Here is a 13383-nt window from a genome sequence, read left to right on the forward strand (position 1 = left end):
TAATTGAGGCTGTGCCTGTTGTCCTTGGTTCTGCCCTATTACTGGTATTGGTAGTGCTAACTGAGGCTGTACCTGTTGTCCTTGGTTCTGCCCTAGGTTTTCCCCGTATCCATCAACTTGCACCTGTTGTTCAGCATGTTGATTCACATTCGGCAGTGCTGGTTGTTCGTTGTGTTGCTGTTGTTGTTCAACCATGGCGGGCTCATTCAAACTGTCTATCCCCGCATTTCTGGCCTGGCTTCTCGTCAATCTTCCCCTTCCTCGTCCGCGACCTCGACCTCGACCTCGCCCAGTCCTTTGTTCAGTTTGTAGGTCTACCCCTCTCAGGTTTGAACGTTGGTTTCGATTAGTCGCCTTACGTTTCCCCATGATAATTGTTTATTTTTTCCAAAGTAGCAAAATGATATATGCAGAATTCTCCACCTATCGAAAATATATTTACCAAAGTAGCAAAATGATGTCCGTCTCTTGAACGAAGTTACAAACACAACTTCACACGTCCAAACTCGATGAACTCGATTAGGTACGCTGTTGGTATTTCTGAAGAAATCTGCTGTCAAAACTGAACGAACTTGAGTCCCAATTGAGTATAATGTGACTGAGTTTGACGATGATGAGCTATGAGCTATGATGATTCAATGTAAATGATGAGAGAAAAATAATTTTCACCAATCTCCTCTAATGGTTTACGACAGAATGATGCTCCTGTTCACGAGCATTGTGCCGAGCAAGCGATGCCGTCACACGTGATTGAATCCCAATGCGCACCAACGGATCACGCCATTGGCCAAGGCTAGTTCCCCGGGAAAACATGACCTTTGACCCGGCCTGAAACTTTTTCTCTGCAGGTGATAAATTGAGTTTCACCGCGATATACGCGATGAAACTGTATTATCGTGCACTTTCTTTAATGGACAAATATTTTAACACACTATTTAAAAATAGTAAATACATGAAAATGACAATAAAATGTTGCAACTGTTTTAGTCATGCTGTCTGTCATCTCTGTAGATCAGGACACATTCACTAGCAGGTTAAGTTTAATACATCTGTGTGTGTGTTATCTATGCACAGATAGATTACAAGACATGTATTATACTGTTCTGGTTTCACTTGATTATATAAATATGATCTGATTTATCATCTGTACTGCGGTTGATAAGGATTATGCGATACTTGATGAATTTAAAATTTCTGTTTGACCGTCGGAAAAAGCGAGAAAACTATTTCTCGTAATTCTGTAGGTTAGATGTTTCGTGACAAATGTTGGTTTGTGGGGGTAATTCTGATATTTTTACTCACATTGTTTTTCCTCAGAGTGCCTGCAGTTGAGATATTCCATTTTCTGCTGAAATAGGCTATTTCTATATTCTATTTTAAGTCCAATTCTTGTAGTATTTGGCTTTGGCCAATGAAAAACCCAAAACAACAACTGTGCATTGGAAGTTCCATGTTCATACCCTGTTCCATCTCTCCCCCACACCAAAACCAGTAAGAAATGTTTATTTGCCCCCTGACTATGAAAGCTAGCTAATACCACTGGTTCCAAAGTCTAGGAATTATTGAGAATCAAATTTGATCCTCACTTAGTGCTTCATCAAACATTTGCAAACATAATAATATTAATAATAGTAGGGCTGTAAATATATTGAAACAAATTCATCAGGATTGTGAAGTAAACTAAAGTTTTTAATTATGTAGTCAAATCCAATGAAATTCTACTCACTTAGACAGTTTCGTCTTCCTGGTCGGAAGATATATATGATCCACTACTAAGAACTGTGCACCCTAGGGATGAGAAGTCTCGCGGGAAAACCAGTGGATCATCTCATTACTGAAGAAGTCTTCCGACCAGGAAGACGAAACTGTCTAAGTGAGTAGAATTTCATTGGATTTGACTACATAATTAAAAACTTTAGCTGTAAATATATGTTTTGATCATTAAAGGTGGGTAACCTGATTGACAATCTCATCCCTCCACTTTACCTCATCAAAATGCTGATTTTGGTATCAGATGAAAGCTCATATTTTTCTCATAAACATATTGAAATTTGGTGTTCCAAATCGGTAAATCATCAAAAAACTGTTGGCCAGTTTGTTGATGATATCTTCGGAAATACACTGAGTTGGAACTTCTAGTTTCAATATGTTTATGAGAAAAATAGGGCCTTCACTTGAAATCAATATATTACATGATCATGATGATTATCATCAGTAAAAACACCATAGCCTACCAAAATCACGTTGCTTAAATGTCGGTAATTCCAATAGGAATTAGTCACATTTACAAAAAACATTTACATGTTCTTTTTGTATGAATGCTTGAAAGGGATGACATTTTATGTCAGTTTTAAAGAATTTGATTTTCCAAATATATCAGGTCACCTTCCTTTAATTTGATGAAGATCAACCTGCTTTCAAATTTATCCATGTTATTGATCTCATTAGTGAGAGAAAATTACCTTTTATTACTTTTTCAGCAGAGTGAGGCGTATGAAATCGTAAACATTTTGCCCTGTGAATCCATGGCTGCCAATTTCTGAATGGGTCCACCATATTCCTACACCTGTTTGATAAAATGGTAAAAAATATGATTAGTAGTAGTTTGAACATTTAGGAAACAATATCTGGAAATAGACTTATCATTATGCAGATTTCTTCTTTATGCTGCCAAAACTTGTTGAAAGTGATGCCCAATTTGCCAAGACATCTGTAGTCATAAAAATCCTCCGTGATTTTTCTGAGTTTTCTTGGATATGAATCAAAAAATTGCGATGTCGTTGGAAAGCTAATGCTGGAAAGTTAAGCCTGATTCACTTTCACTAGTGTTCTTCTTCGGACTAAAAAATCAAATACTTTATTAAGAAAATATCCATATTCAATGGAAGCTGAATTTGAATTGTGTCTATCTGCGTTGGGCTGGCATTGAGCAGGTAACCTATTGTTGACTTTTGTGGTATGTTACCAACAAGAGATGTATTGAAGCCTGTCCAGCTTAGTACCAATTTGGTTTCCTAGAATTGATGCACCAGGATATAGGCGTTATCCAAACCAATACACGCCAGCCCAAAATCCTTCTGCTTTCCTTCAAAGTAGGGATGTAGAAGAGTTTGTGGAGCTTCCACATTTGAATTCATCTTGGCCTACCCAGGTCAAAATTTGTGAGTCAACAAACCTGAAAAAACAAAAAATGCAAAAATTGTGTCCATCTGAGTTGGGCTGGCATTGATAACAGGCAGGTAGCCTATTGTTGACTTTTGTGGTATGTTAACAACAAGAAATGTATTGAAGCCTGTCCAGCTTGGTACCAATTTGGTTTCCTAGAATTGATGCACCAGGACATATGCGTTATCAAGCTTGGTGGGGAGATTGTTGGTTGATGCATGAATGTCAAGTTGTTTTGTCCACCTCAAAACCAATGCACATCAGTCCAAAATCCTTCTGCTTTCATTCAAAGTAGGGATGTAGAAGAGTTTGTGGAGCTTCCACATTCTTGAATTTCGTCTTTGGCCTACCCAGGTCAAAATTCATGAGTCAGCAAACCTGAAAAAACAAAAAAATGCAAAAATTGTGTCCATCTGAGTTGGGCTGGCATTGATAACAGGCAGGTAGCCTATTGTTGACTTTTGTGGTATGTTAACAACAAGAGATGTATTGAAGCATGTCCAGCTTGGTACCAATTTGGTTTCCTAGAATTGACGCACCATATGCATTATCAAGCTTGGTGGGGAGATCTTTGGCTGATACATGAATGTCAAATGTTATGGCCACCTCCAAACCAATGCACACCAGCCTAAAATCCTTCTGCTTTCCTTCAAAGTACGGGTGTAGAAGAGTTTGTGGAGCTTCAAAACTTACTCTCTTTGTTCGTTTCACAGGAACATGCCTAGGTGCAGTTGAAGGAGACAGGGGACTAAGATGGCGCTGAATGATGATGCTGTTGGTGTTGTGTGTGGTTCCTTTGCCAGAGAGCGTCTCTTCACCAAAGTCGTTATTATCCCATACCAGCGTAGTGAATTTCTCTGGAAGAATCCCTGCTGGTTTTGGATTTGCCTCTCGGGACAGTTGCTTAGTGGCAAGTGCCGTGTCATACTGCATTGTTACAGATGACAACTCTTAATGGCCTAATCCATTGAACAAACCTACCACCTGTGATGATCCAGTCAAATGACGCCCTGCTATACCCAATTCCATGCGTTTTGGTAGAGTAAGTCGGCCCCTTGCACATGGTATCCTGTGCAATGGACAACAGACGGCAATCATCTGCTTCATTCAGCTAAAAAGGGCTAGGGGTACTTGGCTCACTGCATACACCTACTGTCCAAGCAATGTGGTTGTATATTGTACAGCTGAAATGGCACTATTATTAAACATCCTGGCACTTGTTGGCTGTTTCCGCTGTTATTGGCCATGGTATATCTGTCTGTTGGTTGACACTGTCCACTGTGATTCCAAGTGATGGGCGCTGTGGAAATGCAGCCTCATATCATCCTGCACTGATGCGTAAGTTGTCTGTGTTACTAGTATATCACTCTTGTGAACGGCAGTGTCCACAATGTCACATCCAGCAAGTGAGTCAGCATATACAATGTTGTCTATAACAGGATTCGCCTTGAACAGTAGCTGTGGATACTTGGACTGGAGTCTCCTTATGAGGTTGTGCGATCTATAATTGGGAATATCAATTTCCTCCACTGATTTAACAAACTTGACAAAATGCCACCCCTAAGTTTAGGAAAGTGTCAGGATCTCATGTGTTGCCAAGATCCTGCTCTCAATGTATATCTGGCAAAAGGCATTGAATGCCTTAGTGGACATCATCTGCCTTGGGTGTACTTTGAATGGCTGACGTTGAAACATCAAGGCCAGGTAGCACCGCCTATGGTATTTGGCTTTGATAGCAATAAGATCTTTCCCATCAATGAGGCGTAGTATGTCAAACCTCTCTAATGCCCTTACCGTCTCAAGTAGTTTGCTGCTGACAAAGTTTCTGCCGATACAAGTTATTCCTGCCTTTTGACACCAGTTTTATGGTGCTTAATATATTTACCTGGAGAATGGCATTTACCTTGGGCCTAAACATGAGATTTCAATAAATACTTGTTCTTTTTAAATATATTTGACGAAATGCATCAATAAAAACAAAATATATTGCGACATTATTCCAAAACCGAGTGTGTTTCTAGCTTTACATTTTCATGCTCTTAACGATATTGCAGAGAATGTCTTCTGGTCTATCTTTGCTGATCTAATGGAACAGGACTCCAGACTTTCAACAGAGTCCTTTATCAGCAGATTAACTCCAGCTGTTTGATGGTGTCATCTCTATCTTTCAATTTTTCTTGTACCCGTCTATGTTGTTGAACCGTCACAGTTTTCATCTCTTGCTACTCTTTAACAATTGCTTGTGAGCCTTTCTCTACTTGGAAAGCTCTGCCTGTGCTGCAGCTAGCTCTTGTGCTGAATTAACTGACCATTTTAATTCTCGATGCACAAGACGTAGTTCACCGATATTTCCCTGTTGCTTTTTTTTCAAAATCCTGACAGTGCGTTTTGAAATTGGATATGAGGGCTTGTAATGGAAATATGGAATAGCTTTTGTCCATTCCTCCATTAATGGTTTGATTTGCTCAAACTTGCTTGTGGGCTCAGATATGTACCCATAGACAATGTATCTATGACATTTGAGTCATATGATCACATATTTTTGGCACCAGGGGACCCCCAAAATGACAAAACCGCACTTGCGGTTGAATAAATGACCAACTTTGGGTGCTCATAACTTAAAAAGGAAAGCAGATATTGGAACTTTAGAGCCAGATTCTGAAAATATGACATAAGGTTAGCTAGATTTCAGCTTTGTATCTGTTTAGAACAACAAGTTATGAGCTAGTAAAGTTGGTCAAAATCACCAATGACACTCGCGAGTGGCAAAAAGGGGGGTCCGGGCCAAACTTCAAACAGCCATTTCTCAAAAACGACATGGCCTATGAGGCCAATTTTTTGTATGGGTTCATTGTGGCCACAAAAGATTATTCTGATGGAATTTCATCAAAATCTGAGAGGGTCACCTGGGGACCCCTGGTTGATTTGACATGGCTTGCAAAACTCAACAGTATTTGCTGTTGGCATTGAGGAAAATCAGCATGTTCACATTTACTGCATCAAGTAAGTTGTGCTTCTTTTGTCACAACCTGCCCAGTGATACTGAACACTCTTTCGGATGGCACACTTGTAGCCGGGATCATAATGAAGCGCATAGTGACCTTCATGATGCCTTGTTGTTTGCCCCCATAACCCCCAGTTCCTCCTCACAAGCCGGAATAATATAATGAAGTGCATAGTGACCTTCATGAGGATGGGGTAAAAGTCTCGTCGGCTCTTCCACCACTGCATTGCATCTGAATGTGCTGGTGTATTTAGCTCTGCGCGGTAGTGGGATATCTCTCGCTCAACCTTGTAACCCACATCTACTGGGATCATAATGAAGCGCATAGTGACCTTCATGAGGATGGTGTAAAAGTCTCGTCGGCTCTTCCATCACTGCATTGCGTCTGAATGTGCTGGTGTATTTAGCTCTGCGCGGTAGTGGGATATCTCTCGCTCAACCTTGTAACCCACATCTACTGGCACCAGTTCCTCATGTAGCATATCTATATCAAAGAATGATGCCTTGTTAGCCCCCATAACCCCCGGTTCCACCTCACAAGCCGGAATAATATAATGAAGTGCATAGTGATCTTCATGATGCCTTGTTATTTGCCCCCATAACCCCCAGTTCCACCTCACAAGCCGGAATAATATAATGAAGTGCATAGTGACCTTCATGAGGATGGGGTAAAGGTCTCGTCGGCTCTTCCACCACTGCATTGCATCTGAATGTGCTGGTGTATTTGGCTCTGCGCTGTAGTGGGATATTTCTTGCTCACCCTTGTAACCCACATCTGCTGGCACAGTTCCTCATGTAGCATATCTATATCAAATAATGATGCCTTGTTGTTAGCCCCCATAACCCCCCAGTTCCACCTTACAAGTTGCCTCTATGCAGTGTAACGGTACTTAATGTAGAGCTTGTAAAGAACATGTCATAAACCTTCAGACATGTTCCAGAGGTGGTAATACACTCATCATACCTTTTATCTGTTCTTTACGTTGCCAAAATTCTGTAGCTATTCTTCGCAATTTTCATTTTCAATACCGTACATGTATCAAAAGCCAACATGTATGACACATCAAATTTATTTGCAAATGTTTATGTGTCATCAAATGTCATCTCCACATATTACAATTTGACAGGTAAAGACAGTTAATTTCAAAGAACACAATCTATAGTGTCGATGATTTAGTTCACCCCAAGTTCTATAGTGACGTCTATGCTTTTTCGCGGTTACCCTGCATAGCATGCTCACAAACCAACCATGTCAACACATGTGTGTACGCTTTGCGCGTCTAACTTAACATATGCAATTTGATACTACAACCAGCGAAATACAACCTACATCACTATCAAGCTTGAGGTGAACCAAAGTTTAGTCTGATCATACATGCAAAAAGGTCCCAAAAGGTTGGTCTCTGGTCACCTGTGCGCACATTTTTTAAAGGAATTATCCAACAAAATCATCACAGTCTGAAAATCATTTTGAAATTCATTCAGAAAAAAAAAAACACAGGGTGTTTGTTTTTTGTATTTCCATCTTCCAAAGAGACCATAATTGTTTTTTGGCTTAAGAAGCATATCTAACGTGTACATGTTTAGCACTTTTAAATTCAGTTCACAAATTTACCGAGCAATTGCAATTGTCAATGTATGTGTCTATTTTAAATACATAGTGTGTTGACGACAAATAAGTGCACCTTTTGCATGAGGGTCCTGTAAAATGCAAAACATTCTGTCCAATTTATTCACATAGGGATGTAAACTTTCAATAGTTTGTTCTGTGATCATCCCTATGGACTTTAGTCTTCGAACTTGACGTGGGACCTCAACAGCATGCAAAGAGATTAAGTTTTCTCTTCAAATTCTCATCAGGAAAGTTGACAGGAAACCAATTTCCGAAGCTCACACAGCGCATAACTAATACCTCAACCTCATGGGCACAAAACGTACGATTTTTATTATAGAGTTCATAACACTGTGCAAATTTGTTCAACAAAGTTGTTATTTTAACACACTGATGCCATGAGCTGAACTTAAGAGTTTCCATTTGGTGTGTTCATTTCAAGTGGAGAAAAAATACCTGCAAAATCGGGACCGATCAGCGACCCACTATGGTAAGCTGCTCTTTTCAAGTGTAGGCTACGCAGAACCTCATAAAATCTAGATTTGAATGGGCCCTTTAGTATCAGTTAACTCATCAGCAGTTTTCTTCAGTTCACCTTCTTGTGTTTTCAGAATTTTCTTTGTCCTTTCTATTTCAGTTTCATATTCTTTGATCTCTGCACCCAGTTTTTCAAATTGCGCCCTAACTCCTTGGGCAAGGTCAGTCTTATGGATGTATTGTCCACGGCTGTTTTTCTTGAAGAACTTGGCCCTGTCTTTAATAATATCTACTTTCTTCTTCTTTGTTTGCGCTATCTTGTCATGGGTAGCCTATAGCTTTCTGTTGAGTACCTGGCATTTCTTGAGGATGTCTTTCTGGTGCTGGAAGACCGCATCAAAGGCAGTATATTCTCCTTGTGCATCCTTAACCTCCTTATCCAATTTGATGGCAGTGTTTTCAACAATGTTCAGAATCTGAAGCCCTAGCCCAAGACTGATATGTAACGGACTGGTGCTGATTACATTTGTACGTCCACGGTGCACTCGGGACCACTAATTAGTGGGGGATGTATACAGTTATTATACTTTTGAGCATGTTTTTTGTTTTCTCCGCGGTAACAAATTCAGCGTATTTTGCGTGGCATCCATCAAAAGTCCTCAGAAAGTCCTCATCATCATACACTCATCATACCTTTTATCTGTTCTTTACGTTGCAAAAATTCTGTGAAGGGAATACAGACGTTGTTTGTATTTATAAAAATCCGCTGCTATTTTTCGTAATTTTCGAGCATACGAATCAGAAATGCTGATATGTGTCTCTTGCTTGCTTACAGCATCATCAATACATGGCTGAGTACCAGAAGTAGAAGAGGGTACATCATTGGCATCACCTCTTGAACTTGCAGCTTTTGCTGATGATCCAATGATCCAAGTAGCATATCATACAGAAGCCCAAATACAAAAAGAGACTAGACATAGCTGTGGTCTAACCCACGAACACAGCCATGTTGTGACCTCTAATGACCTTTGACCCCAAAATATATGAAAACGCCCATAGACCGTCACTATGCTACCACATAACGTGCGAAGATTATGATTTTCCTGGCTAATAAAATTTGTTGATGGTATTTGATTTAGACCGGAAGTATGTAGTAGGACTTTTTGGCACATTTTCACAAACTAATAACTGAAAAAGTTATCAGGGAATTGTGCATATTGTGGCCAAAAGGTTTTGTCGGAAAAGGTGGCCTAACCAAAGGAGGGCAGCTTCCCCTGTGTGAAGTATTATGTCCCCACACACCTGTGGGATGATTTTTACCATTTCATCAAATTTTCCCCTTAAAAGTAGTCTTTCACCCTTGCCCCCCCCCCCCTTCCCCTTTGCCCACAATATGGAAGAGTGCTGGCTACGCCACTTGATGATGTAGTGGCTCGAGGGGGGAGGGGTAGCATGGTATGATTCCCCATCCTTTCCTCAGGGCCGGATTTACCAAAATTTGGAGGCCCCCTAACGCACTGTGAGGAAGGCATGTGCACTCCAGTGGCCAAGTTCTTAGATCTTACTTAGATATTTGCGCGAAGCGCGTGAAAACATTTCAAATTAAGACTATTATAGCCCAAATTGAACATGCTGAAGCTGAATTTTGCTATATAACAGGCTATGACGCGCGAAGCGCGCACAAGTTTGCAATTTTTTAAACCTATTTTGGCCCAAAACGTGGTGTTTTTGGGAAGATGCACACTGCAAATTTGGGGGCTCCCTAAATTTGGGGGCCCTGGGCCCGGGCCCATCTGGCCCTATGGTAAATCCGGCCCTGCCTGTCCTGTCCTGTTCAGACAAAAAAATTCACAAACTCACTATGTGCCTAAATATACAATTTGTTTACCCCTGCCCCCGGTTTTCTGGTTTTAACAATACGCCCCCCCCCCCCTTTTTATTGGTTTGTCAAATTACCTCTTGGCTAACTGCCTTTCCAGCTCTGTGCTTCCATGCTTTATTTGTTCTGCGAGCCTGCCATGCCAATCAGGCCTCCCCTGAAACGTTGCTACTTGTAGTTCTGCAACCTCCTTCACTCTCCGTTTATTGAAAGTTATGAGGCGTACAAGGGTTAGGTGCTGCAGCCACTTATACTCTTTCTTGGTCAAGTATTTTTTGTTAAGTTCCGCAATTTCTGTTGTTAGGTATATTTTCAGGCTAGCCATATCTTGGCTGGTAGGTATGATGTTGTCATTTGCCCTTTTCGCCCTATACAATCTTTCCACCAGCTTGCTAAATCTGAAAGACACAAGGGTTTAAATTTAATATTTGATAATAATAAACAAGAATTTATAGGGGTTTGAGGTGATATTTCTTAAACTTCGTCAGCACCTGGCATTCATCACAGCTGAAATACACTTACAATATACCAAGTTTTTGAACAGGGGAGGAGCATAAAAATAGGGCTCTTAAAAGCTGTACGTACTATGAAAGTTCGAATGCAAGGTCATACAAGTTCATATGATCAGTCAGTCGGGAACATGCAATCTTTTCAATGATTTTTCCAATGAATGTCAAGTTGGCAACAGGCTGGTAGTTCTTAAGGACATTCCTGTTAAGTGATGGCTTCTTCAACAGTGGTTTGAAAATAGCATGCTGGCAACATTGTGCAGAGTTGAGATTCTACCATGCTATCAATAGCAGGATTCGGTCGTGTTAAGGCATCGTACGTTTTGTCCATCATTGATGTCATCGAAGGGAAGGATCTTACCCTCCATGAAGTCCGCAGGATGAGCTACTGCTTTATTCATGCTCTCCAATAGCTTGGTATAAACTTGAGGCATGTCAAGGATGTGTAAGTCTTTGTCCTCGAGTGAGTTTTTGCCACAAAGGGGCCGTCACAAATTTCGACACAAGGCCGAGTGCCTTGCACCCTGCAATATAGAAGGGCTCCTCCAAGTCCTCAGCAACACTCTTCAGCAGTTGATTTGTTGCTCCATTTTCCTTGAGAATGGTTGACATTTTGTCATGCAAAACATAAACAAAGCCTGCGTTGAAAAATAATATGTTAAAACGGTTGCCATGGAAGGGAACTAGCGGAAGGGAATTGAACATGTTTTCCCGTAGGAAATCCTTGATATATATCTTGAAAAGTCCATGAACACCAAATCCTTGACATATATCTTGAAATGCCCATGAACACCAGCTGCAGCACTCCCTCCTCTAGCAAACGCGCTCGAAGCAGTTTGAACAAGTCGCACAATCCCGTTTTTCTCCTGAGACTAGAAGCAGAGATTTTTGGCTACTGCGCCACCTTTGCTGTTTGCTTCTTGAAAGTGCTGCCCTTCCAGCTCCCTGGGCGCTTATTGGAATGAATACGGTACTTATAATGTAGTACTACAATTCACTCTAGATTATCTATATGCTATTGATCCCTGGATTGATGGAGGATTTCTTCTGTAAAGTATACATTTCAGCCTCCCTAGTTCCTTTTTAGATTCCTCACATTTGACATTAGGCAAATACCTTTGGCTGTTTACGGAGGCACATTGGTGACCTGACATCACTGATACTGGCTTGTCTGCCTTGATGGACATTAGGCAAATACCTTTGGCTGTTTACGGAGGCACATTGGTGACCTGACATCAATGATACTGGCTTGTCTGCCTTGATGGACATTCCAGTAATATCCATCATCCCGTAATGTAAATTATCCCACAATGGGATATTGGGCTACTTGATGTTTTAAACCATAGCATATATTTTACTGCTGGTAAGTTGACACAAGCTGATTGAAGATCAAGTGGATTACAATTCTGTGAGTTAAATTGCTGAACAATTGTACACAGTTTTTCAATTAATTTGTTGTTAGTTAAATTACTTAAATCATTGTCGTAGATGTCTAATATGTAGTATACATTTAAGTCTGGTTCCTCTTTGTGGTATCTCTTAAAGCAAGAACCAAAACAGCTGGGATCGTCTGTTGCCTGCATTTTCCAGTTTTTCAGCTCTTCGGAGGGCAAGATATGTAGCTGGATTTTAAAATGCAATATGCTCTGCAACAATCAGTAAACAGGTAAATTTGAATTCAAAATAGTGCGAAATTCTCCCAGGTTATTGAAGAATTGGAAATAGTGCTTGATGTTGTGTTCTGAAATGTTAGAAAATAAATCACAAAGCTGACTTCCTATTTCAAAGGTGTTTTTTTTTCAGTATGTGTAAGTAATAACCCTGATGAAAAGCTGCACAAATTTGCAATTGATATGCTTGTATCTCCCAGTTATACAGAAGTTTAATTTTCTCTGTTATGGAAGAACAGCCTTGCAGTGATGAAATTGATGGGCTAGGCTGTTTTGGTTGTAGAGAAGTCTTTAACTCCTCCAAAGAAACAACTCCCAGAAGGTTTTCTTTGCATTTACTTTTTATGCCTCCACCAGAGGTATTATTTCTGTCTTTGTTGCAGATTGCTTAGTTAAAGTTGCTGGTATATTTTCACTGGGTTGGTCTATTTGTGAAGCAGATAGAATATTCCCAGAGAGTATGAAGTTTAAAACTTCAGCAGCTTATTGTAGCTTCTTTTTGTAATGTTTCTGTGCTTTCAAATTGTGTTGTGTTCTTAAATTTGTGCAACTTCAACTGATGTGACTTTTCAGTACATTCTCATGTACATAGTTTAGTGACAACAGAATTGTCCAACACTACTGCATTGATGTCATTCACTCTAGATTATCTGTATGCTATTGATCCCTGGATTGATGGAGGATTTCTTCTGTTGCAAAGTATACATTTCAGCCTCCCTAGTTCCTTTTTAGATTCCTCAAAAGTTTGTACAACAATGCAAGACACAATGGTATCCGATCCTCACATAGACATTAGGTGAATTTTAAGTATGTGATACTGGGCTACTTGATGTTTTAAACCATAGCATATATTTTTCTGCTGGTAAGTTCACACAAGCTGTCTGAGGATTAAACCATGGAGGTATATAAATAAATGGAGAATGATCGCCAGAATTCTAATCTCTTAAGCGGAGATTATCCGATTACCTCTATTCAATGAGTCACCAAACTTGAATGACTAGCCACTTCAGCCAAGCTATTGATCTCCACGATGGTTATGAGACTCTACCATGGTTCATTGATCGTCA

This window comes from Amphiura filiformis, chromosome 16 (assembly GCF_039555335.1).
Source record: "Amphiura filiformis chromosome 16, Afil_fr2py, whole genome shotgun sequence".
NCBI lineage: Eukaryota > Metazoa > Echinodermata > Ophiuroidea > Amphilepidida > Amphiuridae > Amphiura > Amphiura filiformis.